At 42.6% G+C, this 17,412-nt stretch overlaps 1 long non-coding RNA gene across 1 annotated transcript in view; it reads right to left on the reverse strand.

The window, feature by feature from the left end:
• Positions 1-6,571: 6,571 nt before the first annotated feature.
• LOC136624672 (uncharacterized) overlaps positions 6,572-17,412 on the reverse strand; it is a 70,736-nt gene continuing 59,895 nt past the window's right edge. The window contains exons 3-4 of the long non-coding RNA XR_010792376.1: positions 7,303-7,493; positions 6,572-6,678 (exon numbers count right to left, since the gene is read on the reverse strand). This is a non-coding gene — a long non-coding RNA (uncharacterized lncRNA). The remainder of the gene's footprint in view (positions 6,679-7,302; positions 7,494-17,412) is intronic.

Genomic DNA, 17,412 nt, shown 5'->3' on the forward strand with positions numbered 1-17,412 from the left:
ACCTGCGGCCCATCTGCAATTGACTTTGTGGATAGGTTGCAGGTACCCGCGTTATCGCTTAGCAACGGCGCGAGGGAAATAAAGATTGTAAAAAAAAATCTGTACTGTGCATGTCCAATGGCGAACCGCCGCCGTCATCTGCAATACAGATATTGAAAGTTACACGTGGTCACTGGCCCGGGACATGGCCGGATTCCACTGCTGGCTCCCATATGCAGAACCCCACCCGTCCGTGTGAGACCGGTCCAACACATAGAAATGTACTCCTACAAGATATACAGGGGCATTTTTCACCATTTACAGGAGTATATCCGCATGGTTTAAAGTTCAGCACTGAAGCAGTGAGGAACTAAGGAATGTTCATATGATGGCCTGGTCATCAAGAACATCTCACCATGTATTAGTGACCTTTGTTTCATCAAGCAGTTCTTACTTCAGTTTTCTCATTGCAAGAAATTCTAATCCAGACTTTTATCTTATATAAAGAAATGTACACCCAAGAGCTGAATATGCCAGCTACCACAACGAATGCTGCGCTCTGCAACTCCACTGAAAATTGCTATGTGTCAACTGTCCATAACAATAGTGGGCAAAAAGCCCCAACCCACATGATAACAGCTTCTCCCACTGTGCATCTGCCATTTGAGGTCACCTCTTGCCCTTTGCTGATTTAGTTCTTTGCACGTAACCACAAAATTGTATACAGCGAGTCTCTGAGATCTGCCTAAATATTATATAGATCTTAAATTGTTTGTGTCTTCCCCTTATAATATCCTCCTGCTGTACAAATATATGCAGTAATTATGGTGGAAGGAAACAGCTATATCATGTACATTGTGATTGCTGGAAGATGCATTTGTAACGTCTCATGTCTAATGTTGATCTTTTCACAATTCTCGCCCTTCTTTCACGGGCCTTGTCTCCTCCCATCAGCTCCCTACATCTCAAGGGTCCTGTCTCACATATGCTCCTCTCAACACATGCAACAGGCAAATCCTGATACCGGACACAAGCACATACCAGGTCTCCTGCTTGTCAGGGGCTGCTGAATTATTACCCCTATTTGCTGAAGCAGGGAGATGGTCTTATGGCGCGGTGGGGAGAGACCGCGGCGGAGGCATTTTCATAAAAATAACTTTTACTGGAAAAAAACTATCTTGTGGCTTCATATCATTCCATAGGAGGGTATTTCATACTTGAACATTACGTATTTTTAACCAAAAGTTCACATATATCATGTCCCCATAAAGGGAACACCTCAGTGATACAAGGCACTTCGAATTTTTCTTAAGAATAATCATTATCCTTGTAAGACTCCATCCTCATCGTCATACTCGTTACTATATTCTCGAAGGTCAGCAACATCACGACCTCACGAACCAGAGGTACAAAACTACATCACTAATTTAAGAGCTCTGCGTCACGGCAGACTCCATGCATCTCCAGCACATTTCTATCTCACGTACACTTAAATTAGTGCAGAACACCCATTACTATGAAGTACCTCACCCCTGTCATGAACACATAACAACATGTAGGAAAAATAACCATCACGCTGCTTCAAGAAAATTCCCACTCTGCACCATATTTCCTGTATCACAGTCCCCTTTGGGGAGATACTCTCTCAGTCTGCACTCATCCGGATTTATCTATCATAGTCTTGTTAGGCTGGTTTGAAGTGACCTGCAGCTGTGTATCTGGATCCATGGTGCTGATGGTCTCTCCTAGAACCAAGTACCATGCAGAAGCGAGTCTCCATCTCCTTCCATACAGCTTGTTTCCATCCTCTTTTGCCTTCTCAGGTATTCCACTTCAGCTCCCAGTCATCAGGGCCATTTGGTGGTCTCTCTCTGGCCTTGGCAGCTCCTCATGGACGGCCTCTGCCACTTACCCAGTTCTGCCACTGCTGTTCACATTGTAGGCTGCTGCTCTCACTCCTTGCTGCATCTGGCTTCCCTGTAATGCAGTTTATTTCTTTATATATACACACCTGCAGGACGCTGAGCAAAGTCCTGAGCATTCGAGGCTCGGGCAAGGCTTAGCCCCGTATTCACTTCCTTAGCATGGGACTGTTCATTTTGGCGGTAATGAGCTAGCTATGTCACCGCCTACATCATTTAGGGGTGAAGCCCATGTACATGGCACTCCACAGTGCTCTCCTCATCCCTTGCTTCCTGATGCCATTCTCTAGCAGAGATTGGGTTTCCACCTCTGCACCGTTGCACTGGCCAATGGAGGGGGACTCTTAGGCCCAATGTCCATGGGCGGATTTTAATTATAAAATCCACGAGTGTCTTCCACTCGGGAGATCCGCAGATCTAGAAGCCCATAGGGATGCATTAGTATCCACAGGGTAATTTAATGCATGCGGATGTGATTTTTTTCCCCCCGGCATGCGGATTACGTGCTGGAAGAAAACAAAGCATGCTCCATTTTTCAGCAGATGCCGCAAGGGATGGCTTCCATTGAAGTCAATGGACGCCGTCATATCGTGGCACAGGCACAGCTGTCATTGTGGCTGTGCCGTGAATCCGCGGGAGAGCAGGAGATTAAAAAAAAAAAGAAAGCACAGCACATGCGCGCGGCATGCCAAGCGCATCTGCCGGGCAGAAGAAAAAAGAAGAGCCGGCTGCGACGGAGGAGAGCCCTGCAGCGTTCGGGCAGGTGAGTAAAGTGTCATTTTTGGCCTCATGGCTGCGGGCACGGGTGGAAACCGCTGCGGGATTCTATACTTGGAAACCATGCGTGCCCATGGACATGAGGCCTAACACCGTGCTGCATTGACTGGAGCTAGCAAGCGCTGCTCAAGTTTTTCACCAACAGGTGTATTTACAGGGAAGTGGAACTTAAAATCACACCTGTCATAGCCACCGGATTCTGTAAGGGGGTGCAGGGTATCTGTCACCCACCTTACATTGCCACATCCCTTACTTACACTGGCTCAGACAATAGGACAATGCCAGCACACTTGGTTTGCCAGCTAGTATCAAGCTTTCTTGCTCTTAGCTAGGCCAAAGTCACACATGCTTTCGTTGCGGTACTGCAGCATACTGTGACCTGATGTTCACCCACCTGTAAACAGTAAAATATGTATAAAGTGCAATGTAAAGTTAGAGAAATCGTGTCGAGTCACTCAGTCAGAATGTGCCACCCCTCCCCTTTTTCCTCATTTAGGACCTAAAGGATGCTCGTGCCAAATTTCATGCTTGTACGACACCGGGAAGTTACATTACATAGGGATGCACTTTTGCACTTAGCATTGAATAATCAAGTTGTAACCCCTTTATGTTATCTATTTAGCACCTAATAATGATTTTGCCAAATGTTATGTTTGTGCAACACCAGGAAGTTAGAGAATTAGATTAGGTACATTACACAGGGGTGCCAATACTTTTGCACTTACCGTAGCATTGAATAATCGAGTTGTGACCCCTTTACTTTTCCTATTTCGGACCTAAGGAATGGTTGTGCCAAATTTCATGTTTGTACGACATTTGGAAGTTAGAGAATTAGATTAGGTACATTACATAGGGGTGCCAGTACTTTTGAAATTAGCATTGCATTTTCAAGTTGTGACCACTTTACTTTTCCTATTTAAGACCTAAAGAAAGGTCGTGCCAAAATTTATGTTTGTACGACACTGGGAAGTTACATTACATAGGGGTGCCAATACTTTTGCACTTAGCATTGAATAATCAAGTTGTAACCTCTTTATGTTATCTATTTAGGACCTAAAAAATGATTTTACCAAATTTTATGTTTGTGCAACACCAGGAAGTTAGAAAATTAGATTAGGTACATTACACAGAGGTGCCAATACTTTTGCACTTACCGTAGTATTGAATAATCGAGTTGTAACCCCTTTACTTTTCTTATTTAGGACCTAAAGAATGGTTGTGCCAAAGCTCATGTTTGTACGACAAATTAGTGACGAGTCAGTCAGTTAGGGCTTTCACCTTTAGGTGTATTGATTTACGGCACCAGGACCAAACTCATAACATAAAATTAACACCTGAACCAAGCTCAGTACATAAATATGGTACCTCTGGCAAACGTATATGATAAATACTACACCACAACCAAACTTATAGCATAAACAGCACCAGAATCAAGTACAGTATAGTGCAGCACCAGAATCAAGTACATAAATACATGACTCTGTCTACTGGCAATATTTATTCTTTATTCTTAAGGGAATGGGATTTGTAACAATGTTTAGAACATTGATTCATGCTCTGTATACCTTCACCTCTGCATCATTTCGGATCTGAGCACTGACGTAACTATAGGGGGTGCAGGGGATGCGGTTGCACCCGAGCCCAGGAGCCTTAGGGGGCCCATAAGGCCTTTCTTTTCCATGTAGGGAGCCCAGTACTATGAATAAAGCATTATAGCTGGGGTCCCTCCTACAGAGTTTGCATTGGGACCCAGGAGCTTCAAGTTACGCCTCTGGATCTGAGGCTTTGAGTCCGACACAATAGCATTTGAAATCGCCCCTTCTTTTTGCATTGGCAATTGGCATCTATGCTCAGAGCAAATGTGAATGTCAGGGGTATCCACATTGGGGAACAGGAACATAAATGTGCTCTTTATGCAGATGATGTGTTATTTGTTTCTTCTCCCCTCACTTCTCTCCCTAACATATATCAGATTCTGTATAAATTTGGAACGATCTCAGGCCTCAGAGTCAATGATACTAAATCGTTGGCTCTGAATTTAAATTTACTTCCCCCAATGCTTAAACTCCTGAAACTTAATTTTAATTTTCAATGGGTCACAAAGAGCCTTCCTTATTTAGGTATATATCTTACAAACCCTTTTGAGACCCTATACCAAGCCAACTATTCCCCCTTAATTAAGAATTTAGAGCAAGACCTAAATACTTGGGCATCATACAACTTATCCTGGCTAGGTAGAATCCATTCTATTAAAATGTCATGCTTCCAAAAATTCTATATCTCTTCCGTGCTTTTCCCATTCCTATCCCGGCTGTAGATTTGAAAAGCTTATAGTCCAAACTTCTGGCTTTCATTTGGTCTAACAAATCTAGACGTATTCAGCAGTCTACCCTATACGCGAATCGGAGCGTGGGAGGCTTGGGGGTCCCCAATATCATAAAATATTATCATGCAGCCCAATTGTCTCCATCTTCTCCCATCATGATAAACCACTTTGGGGATTAATTGAGGCACAGGTAGTCTTGCCCCTACTACTAGAAGAAATCTTTTGGCACAGGATGGAACATAAAAAAAGCAATCATGAATCCCACCCTTTCTTCCTCTCTGGCTCTCTGGGATAGACTCTCTTTAAACATATAAGCACCTCCACATATCCAGTATCTTTGGTAATCCCACCTTTCCCCCAGGTATGAACAAAAAGGAGTTTGAATGGTGGATAGAGAGGAACCTCACCAGAATAGTTGATTTTGTGGATAGACTTGGCTTCAGACAGCTTGAGTTTTTCCAGATAAAACAGCAGTAACTGGCAGCATACAGGGATGTAGAAAAAATGCAAAACGCTTTATTACCCCATTACAAATAAGGTAGCAACGTTTCGGTCAGGTAGACCTTCCTCAAGCTAATACATAACAGTACAAGTGCACAATATATATAGGTAAAATGTGATATGACACAACCAATAGCAACATACAGTGCACAGGTATACCTCATCTGTCGCTGATTGCCTCGTTCACCTCGTCCTGGCCGGTGCTGGGCGCATAATTGATGACAGCATCTAATCGCCGACATCGCACCCTGTGCGTGCGACTGCGCATGTGCGAGATCTCGTTTATCGCAAGAACAGGTCTCCAGCCAAGATGGAACGCGGAAGAACCAGAGATTGCCATTCCACGGTCCTGCAAGTGCATTGCACATGCGCGGGATCTCAATCATCGCGATGACTGTCCTCCTAACCAAGTGGACCGTGGAAAAACAAGAAAAATGTCACAGCGCATGTGTGGGATTATCCTTCTCACAAGAAAGTACTTTTAACTCCTCATAGACCGGCGGCATAGAAAGCCGCTATATTGCATAATATATATCTATATCAAGACAAAGCAAACAGCATATCAGGTCAACCTGGATGTTGTCATATATATCATATGTTGTATTCCATGAATAAAATTGATTTCTCAAATGAATTGAGTTTGTGTATTATATATAAAGGATGAAGAATAAACGTATTTGCTCTGTCTATTCGATTCATAGCAACTATTAATTAAGATTTTGATCAGACTGGACCAGACATAGTTGAAATGTAATGACATATATTACTATATCCCTCAAGACGGAATATTTGAATATGCATCAGCTATCAAATTCGCAGGGGTATTTTTGAATCCCAATGACTTATTATATTTCACCATACTATCATGACGAAGACAACCGAAAATCAGTCATGTCTTTATAGTATCCCACTATATAGTGTATGGATAGTTATTCAAAACACGTGATATGTATGGTTTACTATGTTCACTCATTGCACGCATATCCGTCCAGAGCTCATGTTCTGGTAACTAGTCTGTCAAAGAATTTTTTGGGGAAAAGAAGAGAAAAAGGGAAATCTCTGAAATGCAAATTTAGAAATTTATTGAGAGTAGATGTAAATATATACACGACAAAATACTTGAAGTGACAAGTGCCAAGGACGTGAGGCGAGGAAACCAACGACAGGAGGGTCCTGCGAAAAAGAGACAAACAAAAGTGAATATCAGTACATGGACAAACGATAAAATCATCATATACATATCCTTGGAGATGTATGCACATATACATATCCTGATGTGTGTTTACAAGATTTTTAAAGAAATGGCTGGAAGACATATTCTTGGTTAAGTCCTTTCGGGGACATAGTATCAAGTTCATAGATCCATTTGAGCTCACGCTTTTTAAGTAATGACTCTCTGTCCCCACCCCTAGGGAGCATGGGAACGTGGTCAATAACTCTATACTTAAATTGGCTAATGCTATGTCTTGCCTCTACAAAGTGTCGGGATATAGGTAGTTGTAAATTTTTCGTCCTAATAGTGCTCTTGTGCTTCACCATACGTGATCTCACCTCCATAGTGGTTTCACCAACATATCCCATGCCACATGGGCAGGTGATGAGGTAGATCACGTATGATAACGGATGGAACATAAAAAAAGCAATCATGAATCCCACCCTTTCTTCCTCCCTGGCTCTCTGGGATAGACTCTCTTAAACATATAAGCACCTCCAGATATCCAGTATCTTTGGTAATCCCACCTTTCCCCCAGGTATGAACAAAAAGGAGTTTGAATGGTGGATAGAGAGGAACCTCACCAGAATAGTTGATTTTGTGGATAGACTTGGCTTCAGACAGCTTGAGTTTTTCCAGGCTGTTCAATTTATCCCAGGCTCGGAGATGTTTCGTCTTCAACAAATTAAGCACTATGTTTTAGCACTCACGGAGAATAGACGGGACCTAGAACGAACTAGTTTTGAGAGCCTGTGCAACTCAAACGCCAGGGGTCCTGGTAAAAAAAAAAAGAAACCGCCAAATTGTAGTCCCACTTTACAACACCCACTGATAAACTCCAATATATGAGGAGATGGGAGAAAGAGCTGGGCGAGGAATTGCCCATTTCAGACTGGCATAAAATAGCCATTTCAACAGCAAAGCTTTCTATTAATGTAGCAATAATGGAGGCGGGCTACAACATTTTAATGCGATGGTATATGGTTCCGAGACGACTGGCCAGTATGTTCCCTGGGATGTCAGGCTTATGCTTCAGAGGATGTGGAGGTGAGGGTTCCTTCCTACACATTTAGTGGAATTGCCCTAGGCTTCGTAGGTTCTGGATCCAGGTATATACTTTAATATTTTCCATTACAAACCTGTCACTAGAAGAAAAAAAAAAACGCCCTGGGAAGCTCTACTGGCTAAACGAATCCCTAACATCCCCAAACACACCCAGAAATGGATAACCTATTGTTTCCTAGTTGCATGGATCCCAATCGCCCACTCCTGGAGGAAAATCTCAATTTAGTTTTCACAAAGTCAATACTAACTATCTTGGATCATGGTCAATGAGAAGCTGGCAGCTATTCTTATGGATTGGGAAGGGTTGTAAAAAAAAGGTGGTCGTCCTGGTACCATTATTTGCAGACTATGCGCCTATGGAACCAAACAGCCAGAGCTTTGACCCTTCCAGGGCAGTCTAGTTGACCTTCAAGCATTTCATCTACTCCCCCCAACAGATTCCAGTCTTCTGCACATGCGCTGACATAATGACGATCCATGAGGGCAGCTCAATCTTTAACTTTTTAAAAATTTTTTTGCACTTTAAATGCAAACGGCGCTATTCATTGGATAGCGCCGATCGCATTTCCGGGGTGGGGGGTAGGGGCTCCATGTTGTCAGCTACCTCCTGTCACGTCCATAGCCCACGTGGTTTTAATCCCTGCAGGAAGCATGTTTGTACGTCCTCAGGGATTAAAGCCCACTTTACTAGGATGTAAAAACACGATGGGCTGGTCATTCAGGGGTTAAAATACGATGAAAATGCAGCTAAAACCATCCATGTGAGAGAAGCCGGCTGTCTTACACGGCTGTGATTTCTCGGTTTTGCCCTAGGAAAATCCCTGAGTGCCAAACACATTCAAGAGAACCAATGGCTTTCAATGGGCTCATTCACAGCATGGTGTAATCACGTTGAGAAAATCCCAGCACGCAAAAAGATAGATCATAGTCTATCTTTTTGGCAACTACGCCGTGATGTGTGGTCTTCTGAATGGGCGAGCCAGCGCAAATTATGCGCTGGCACGCCCACCACCAATTAAAAGGCATATATACCTGTTCATTGGCTGCTTATGCGGGTCACTGATGACGTCGGCGGTCCCAGGACTGCCCGGGTCATCAGTCACAGCCCACAAGATCGGTCATGTGACCAAACCTGCCGCCAATGCAAACACGGGCACCTCTGCTGAATGTTGCGGCGGTAACTGCGTGTTTGAGCTAATTTATACCCAAACAGGCAGCGCTACTGATCTTGATGATGCTATTTAAAATGTGCAGAGAACACAGTTGGGAGACAAAGTCCTTTAGTGTTTCTGCTCACAATGTTACGTAAATAAACCAGAAAATTACGCTTGTAACTGTAAGTATCTTGATTTTCTTTTTTTAATGAATTTTAAAATTGAAAGGGGATGGGGTCTGACAAAAAAAAAATCAGCATCGGGTACCACCTGACCTTGCTACACCACTGCATTGCAGCGCAGATTTATGAAACCGTCTTAAAGATAACCTGCCTTAGTTGCCCCTAGCAACCAATCAGAGCTCAGCTTACATTTTACCAGAACAGAATACAAAATAAAAGCTGCGCTGTGATTGGTTGCTAGGGGCAACTGAGGCAGTTTATCTTTTAGACAGTTTTATAAATCTCCCCCTATATGTTTGCCCATCTAAAAAGTACAAACTATGCCGAGTCTCATCTGGACAACCTCTTCTATGGTTTATAAGCGTCTCTGGCAGTAGGTCTCTGCTGTGGCATATAGAGAGGAGTCCTAGGTGGGGACCCCTCTATTGCATCCATATGCTCTACTAGGGTGTACAGTATATATAGGGGTGGTCAAGTTGGGACAATTTCATTAGATAGTTTTGCCCATAATGTGGATGACGCAAAGCATTTTGTGACATAAATCTATATGCTACAATTCTCTGCTGTCAGCTTTTTTGTTACTGTTTTTAGGAATCCCAGTATGTAATCCTAATCTAATTGTATGTTACATTGTAAGATCTAAGCAGCATAGAACAACAATGGCAGCTATGATGACATCACAGAGCATATGACATCACAGACATGGTATGACATCATAATTGCTATAGAATGTCTAAAGCTGTAAACTCGTGCCATCTTGTGTCATTTGTGTTTGAAAGCTTGAAGAAAAGAAGTCCAGGTCTCTTCATCGTGAATTGCGTGGATTCGTTGCAGGCCGATTGCTACAATCAACAGGCGGAGAGCTGATATCTTTTTCCTTTTCTTAGTTGATGTATTGTCTATATATGTGGTATATGTATTTGTATAATGTAATGTATTTATAGGTAACATATATTTTAGGTATATATTTTCTTTATATGCGATACATTATTGGGATAATATCATATATTTAGGAGCAGGTTATGTTTTCTGTAGAATGTAATAATATTTTAGAGTAATATATTTATAGATGGCATTTTATATGTGGTATTTATTTGCATAATGTATTATATTTCTAGCTATGTGTAGTCTATTTTGATACATTATTTCCTTATATTATTTCCTTATATTTGGTATATTTATTTAATAATTTTAATATACTTAGATATAAATCAATATATCAAATATGCAAACAATTCATAATATGTGTAATATTTCTGGGTATGACTGTATATGTGATATATGTAGTGTGTAATACAATATATTTACAGGTCGTATGCATTCTCTTTATATTTGATTAATTTATTTGTATGATGCAATGTATTTATAAGCACATATTGTCCACATATCAGATATTTATGTTTAATGATTATGTTTATAGATATGTATTGTTCATATATAGTATATATTTCTATGATGTTACTTATATTTATGGTTATGCAATCCATATTTATGATATATTTGTGTATTGTAATATATTCATTGGTGTGTACAGTCTATATCCATGTTATATTTTTTCTATGCGCTAGTATATTTTTAAGTATGTATATGTGACTTTTTTTTTTACTATTTAAAGTAGTTACACGTATCATGTACTGTCCATATATGTGATGTATGTATTTGCTTGTCTTTTCCCCTAATGCATATATTTTCCTTATACGTAGTAGATTTATATGTAGTATCTGTCATATATTTATTTCATTTATTGTCTAATTTTAAATGCTTATTCTTTATTCATTATGTAATGGATCAATATATATTTTAAAAATAAGCCGGTCTGACACTGATGTGACTGACCATATAGAACAGAAGCAGAATACAGGACATACTGCAATGGATAAAGCCCTCCAATTACACTCCAGATCATCCCACAATAAAATAAGGGTAGCTCACATTTTCTAGTATTTCTTCCCATCTGGCCTCCCATGGCATCTTTATTCAGATGGGTCCCTACACTAACACTTAGAACAGGAGATCTGCAGTGTAATTGGTCGGCTTTACAGGGACTCTCTGGGAATAATGAAATAGCATTTTTATAGTGGTTATAGAAGTGATTGCTAGATGAGCTCCAAGCTTCTGATATCCTCACTATTATGCCCGCAGTCCCGGAACTTCGGGGTCACCTGCAGTTGGAGGTCAGAAGTTACAATGCTTGGACATAGATGAGGATATCAGATGGTTAGAGGAAGTTTAGTGATTACTAATTCAGAAGCTAGTTATTCCTGGATAACCCCTTTATTACTTGCAGTATGATTTTGCACTTTGCTTGTATGATCACTCACAGCACCATTACCTATCTATCTTTACATAGGGGGTTTATATAAAGTAGAATATAGTAGGGTTAATACAACAAATATAGTCTTAGTGTAGGGACCCATCTGAATGAGGTCGCCGTGACGGGGCAGATGGGCTCGCACATTTTTTTCAAAATGTGCGCTAAGAACCTCATAATTGTAGCCAATAATATCTATCATGTGAGACAGGTTGCACCTTACAAAGACAGGTAGGCATATATTATGTGGGCACTTTGTCACACTTATCAGGGGAGCTTTAAACTAGGATAATATGGGAAGGGAAGTGAAAGGCCAGGTAAAAATATACATCTAATGAATTCATTTGAGAACCTTGCTGTTAGAAGTGTATGGAAAGAACGAAGATGAAAAATTTAGATGGAAAGTAGAGGAGCAAGAGACACGGATCACAAACTAAAATGTTTCTACACAAATGCAGAGCATGGGAAACAAACAAGGAGAATTGGAGCTCCTAACACAGGAAGAGAAATATGATGTCATAGGCATCACCAAAACATGGAGGGATGATACACATGATTAGAATACTAGTGTAGTGGCCCAGTACACCTGGTCCCCTCCTTAAATGTGATACATGTGTGTCTTATGTTGATGCACTGTGCAAAGCTCTCTTGTTATTTCCAGTATGTGTGTTGCACAGCTGCAGTACTAGAAGGGTTAAATGTTTAATAAAATACAAACCCTGCATGTAAATGTATCAAGTATGTCATGTCATGTGGTATCAGAGTAGGTTATAAAAGTGAGTGATTGAGAGCGGAAAAGGAGTTCAGAGTTCTGCAGAGGTAGTGGCCTTCCATCTGGTCTGTGACCTAACACAGAGCCACATGGAGGCACCTTCCGCCTCCCTTTGGTGAAGATGGAAGAGGAGGAGAGATTTCCCGTGTTGCTTGGGAGTTGGATGTAAGCGGAGTGAGCCCCCAATAGTGAGAGAGCATTTGTCAGTAACTACTTCTTCTCATGGCCAGTGCAGAGCTACTATTTAATCGTCTACATTTCCTATGTGGTAGTCTGAAGTCTGGATCACCACGTAGAGGTACACCCTTAATTGCCTCACCCACGCATCTTCAAGTCAGGGTGGAGATACTGCAAGATACAAAGCTTTGTTCACAAATGTGCGTCTTGGAGCTTATGAGAGCCATGTGGAAGTACTCCATTCTGAAGTAATTTGCCTGCACTGTAAAGTCTTTAATTGAACTGCCTTGTGTTATCTGTTTGCAAGTTTTTCAAGTAAAGTTTATGCTGGGCTCTAACCATTCCTAGAGACCCATGGTACTCAGAACTGTCTGTGGCTGAATTTATTCTCCGCCGAGGGTCATACCGGTGTGTGCAGAAACAGTGGCGTCACGCATGACAACTACAACCCCTGTTATCCTGTTTGGTGGGCATCTCCCTATCCTAAGGGTGTCCCAGGTGGCCTGCAGTGATACTCTTGCCTTAGCTGCATGTGTCCCTCTGGGAAGGAGTCTGGTACATGCCACATCAGCACTATACCCTCCCAGCTTCCTCACGTATGTCAGGTGTCCGGGGTCTCCTTAATGGGATGCTGCACAAGGCTTGAAGGATACAATATATTTGTAAGAAACAGAACTAATAAAAGAGGATGAGGTATTGCATTGTATGTTAGGAGAGCATTAGGGATGAGCGAGTATACTCGCTAAGGCACTACTCGCTCGAGTAATGTACCTTAGCCGAGTATCTCCCCGCTCGTCCCTAAAGATTCGGGGGCCGGCGGGGGGCGGGGAGCAGCGGGGGAGAGCGGGTAGGAATAGAGGGGAGATCTCTCTCTCCCTCTCTCCCGCCCGCTCTCCCCTGCTCCCCACCGCAACTCACCTGTCAGCTGCGGCGGCCCCCGAATCTTTAGGGACGAGCGGGGAGATACTCGGCTAAGGCACATTACTCGAGCGAGTAGTGCCTTAGCGAGTGTACTCGCTCATCTCTAGAATACATACATGTCCACAGAGATTCAAGCTTCAAAAACATAGTAGTTCTGTAGAAACTGTTTGGGTAAGAATACAAGGAGAGAATAACAGAAATGACACCATTGTAGGCATTTACTATAGGCTACTTACCAAAAGCCGCAGGGCATTATAAATTATATATCAGGAGTAGATAATATCTATTTCATATAACCCATACTGTCACGGATGGGAGTATAGGAGAGTTAAGCGGACCCTGATTGATCCCGCCACTCTTACCGATTCGATACAGATCAACTAATAAGAGCCCGCTCACCACTGCGAACGCTTGTCACGGCAAAGCGTCGATTGATCACTCTACCAGGATTGCAAGGAAATCTCCACATAATGATAGGAGTCCCTGAGAGCCTAACACAAATCCATATAGATGTATATCACTAGATATGTCCAGAGCAAGAAAAGAAGTATCCAGCAGCACTCAATTTAAACCCCAACAGGGTGAGGTGGAAAAATGGAAGTCACTAGATTAGAGACTGAGCCTCCAGACTTAATGAACAATACCAGAGAAAATAGAAGTGGCAGCATGCAAAAATTTCATAAGAAAGGTGTTATGTCTGCACAGGACGTACTGGACAAGCACTTGCAGACGTGCACAATAAATGCTCACAGTGCAGCGGCCAAAACAAACTGAAAAATAAAAAAACGGGAAGTCTTTCCCTAACTACGTAATGAGCGAGGGAGAAGGCCCTGCCTACCACAGCAGACTGATCGCGTCAATAGGTGCGGGCCTGCACTCATTCCTGGGGCCTAAGTAACCCTACTTGGCGAAACTGATAAGGGATAAAACAAAATAAAACACAGTACTTAGCTTTAGTAGGATAAGCCGCTGCACACAGAGCCGTCCGGAGTAAGGAACAGTGGTCAACACGCTGACCACGGGAGCTACTGACTGCCAGCTCAGACAGATAGCAAATGACAATACATAGCACCTTAGCTCAGTATCAGCCCAGGTAAATACCCAGCTAATTACCAACAGATGTGCCTACATTACGTCACAGCTACTGAGCTAGAAGGTGTAGAACCAAATCTAAAACCCGCACCGGTCTTCGTTAATCCGGCAGCGATCTCAGCACTGCTGCAACAAAAGCTTTGATCTTTATTATTCCATGATCTTTCATTAAAAGGGGTAGGCTACGTTTTGGCCCAAATGAGGCCTTTTTTAAGCTACCCAATACATACATGGACATCACTTAAGTAACAAAACATGAGAGAGTTTACACAAATCATACACAAGTATACACCCACATTAATCAATACATAAAAGAAAACAGGTGCACACAAATAGCACATACCAAATATGGACAGGCAGTGCAACCGGAGTGGAACATGGAGCCTCCTCCGCTATGTCATGCGTCATCGTGTCCATAACGATTCACCACGCATGCTCAAGAAAAGGCTGGTATCGCGGCACTATCCCGCAGTGAATAGCGGCATAAACTGTGTATGTAACTTAGCAATGGTAAGAGCAACGCCAAGTGGACGCCAAAAGGAATCCGTAGGTAATCACATAGCAGAGCCATGTGATCAAAATGATCACATGACACGCAACACGGAAGTAACAAAATAGGGCATATAGAGTCAGGTACTAAATATAAAACCCATCTTACCCTCAACAAGGCAATATACTCAATGACAAAGAATGTGGAAAAGCCTACAACTAAACAATCCCCCCCCCCCCAAAAAAAAGAGGGGGAGGGGGAATATAATAAAGCATAATCAATGTATCAAAATAGAACCCAACCAAAGAATAAGTCCTGCACTTTTCTTCTGTTTGATATTTACTATAGGCCACCTGGACAAGCAGAAGATATGGATGAACTCTTTCTACATCAGATGGCCAAGCTCTCAAAAACAGTATGACATGGGGATCATGGGAGATTGGATGGATGTATTTAACCGTGAAAATGTCCAAGAATGTTGGAAATTATTGCAATTTGAGATTCTCAAAGCAGCACCATGGATTGGACACACTTAAAACGCTCACTGTTGCTCTCATCCACTCTCAGCTCGTTTATTGCAACTCGCTACTGATTGGCCTTCCCCGCACCAGACTCTCCCCTCTCCGATCCATCCTGAATGCGGCAGCCAGGCTCATCTTGCTGTCCAGCCGCTACTTGGATGCATCTGCCCTGTGCCAGCCGCTGCCCATCAAATATAAAATCTCATTAAAACTCACTACCTTCATCCATAAAGCTCTCCATAGCACCACCCTACATTGCTTCCCTCATCTCAATCCACCACCCAGTCAGCGCCCTCCACTCCACTACAGAAATCAGATTAAGCACTTCTTTAAAGGGGTTGTCCCGCGGCAGCAAGTGGGTCTATACACTTCTGTATGGCCATATTAATGCACTTTGTAATGTACATTGTGCATTAATTATGAGGCATACAGAAGTTATAAAAAGTTTTTCACTTACCTGCTCCGTTGCTGGCGTCCTCGTCTCCATGGTTGCCGTCTAATTTTCGCCGTCTAATGGCCAAATTAGACGCGCTTGCGCAGTCCGGGTCTTCTTATCTTCTCAATGGGGCTCCGTGTAGCTCCGCCCCGTCACGTGCCGATTCCAGCCAATCAGGAGGCTGGAATCGGCAATGGACCGCACAGAAGCCCTGCGGTCCACGGAGGGAGAAGATGCCGGCGGCCATCTTCACCGGGTAAGTAAGAAGTCACCGGAGCGCGGGGATTCAGGTAAGCGCTGTCCGGTGATCTTTTTTAACCCCTGCATCGGGGTTGTCTCGCGCCGAACGGGGGGGGGGGGGGGGGGTTGAAAAAAAACCAAAAACGTTTCGGCGCGGGACAACCCCTTTAAGGGCTAATACCCACAAATGAATTTGTACAACGGCTCTTGTGGCATAAATCCACAGTGGAATATGGCATGTTATATTTCCCACAGATTTATGCCGTGGGTGGTCTCCATCAATTTAGGAAAAACGTGCGATATTGCGCGATCAGCAGCTGCCACGGTTTGTTTACAATGCTGGTACTCCTGTGGCGTAAAACCACGGTGTATTTCGCAACGGCAGTGGGCATGAGCCCCAACACGAACCTTTCATTCCCGCGTCCAAGACTTCTCCAGAGCAGCATTGATCCTCTTGAATGCGCTACTTAAAACTATCCAGGCAATCCCTGACACACAAAACTTCAGGCATGCTCTAAAAATGCTCTTCTTCAGTGAGGCATACCATATGCCCTAAACCAAACCCCTATTTACACTGCCTGAAAACATGCTCCCTGACCTACTGACTGCAGTCCCTGCTAGCCATAATCAACCACCCCCTGCAGTCATACCGATTCAGCCACTATACGGCTTAAGTCTGACCATTGTCTATGAGTATAGCATCCCACACTTTCCACCTGCCATACTGTGCACATCTCCAGCCCTTTACCCTCTGTATCACCAATTATCTGTTGTATGAAAGCTTGTTGGAGCAGGACCCTCACCCCTACTGTTTCCTTCAATTGATTACTTCATGTAACAGTGGTTTTTGTATCTTTGTTTCTTATATCTATTCTCCCCTTTTCGTAAGCGCTGCGGAATATGTTGGCACTATATAAATAAAGATTATTATTATTATTACTTGTGGGTTATTGGTCACCACTTTTTTAATATTTACCTTTTGAAGCAGTCTTACCGGCTATTGCCACATTTATACCACCTGAATAATAAATATTTATGTTTTGGAGAAATAAAAAAGAGTATAATATAATGTGGTCTGCAGAAACTGTAGGGCAAGTGTCAGAAAAGCTAAAGCTAATTATGAATTGAAGCTTACAAGAAAAGCCAAAAGCTATTAAAAAAAAAGGATTTGGGGGGTATGTAAAAAGCAAAGAAAAGTTGCCACAATTCCTAAACCGGGTAAACCCCCTACCACACCATCTAACTTTAGACCAATATCTCTCCTCAATTCAGACACCAAAATCTACTCCAAAATTCTTGCTGAAAGACTCTTAAAAGTCTTGCCAGAGGTGAT

This window comes from Eleutherodactylus coqui, chromosome 4 (genome assembly GCF_035609145.1).
Source record: "Eleutherodactylus coqui strain aEleCoq1 chromosome 4, aEleCoq1.hap1, whole genome shotgun sequence".
Lineage (NCBI taxonomy): Eukaryota > Metazoa > Chordata > Amphibia > Anura > Eleutherodactylidae > Eleutherodactylus > Eleutherodactylus coqui.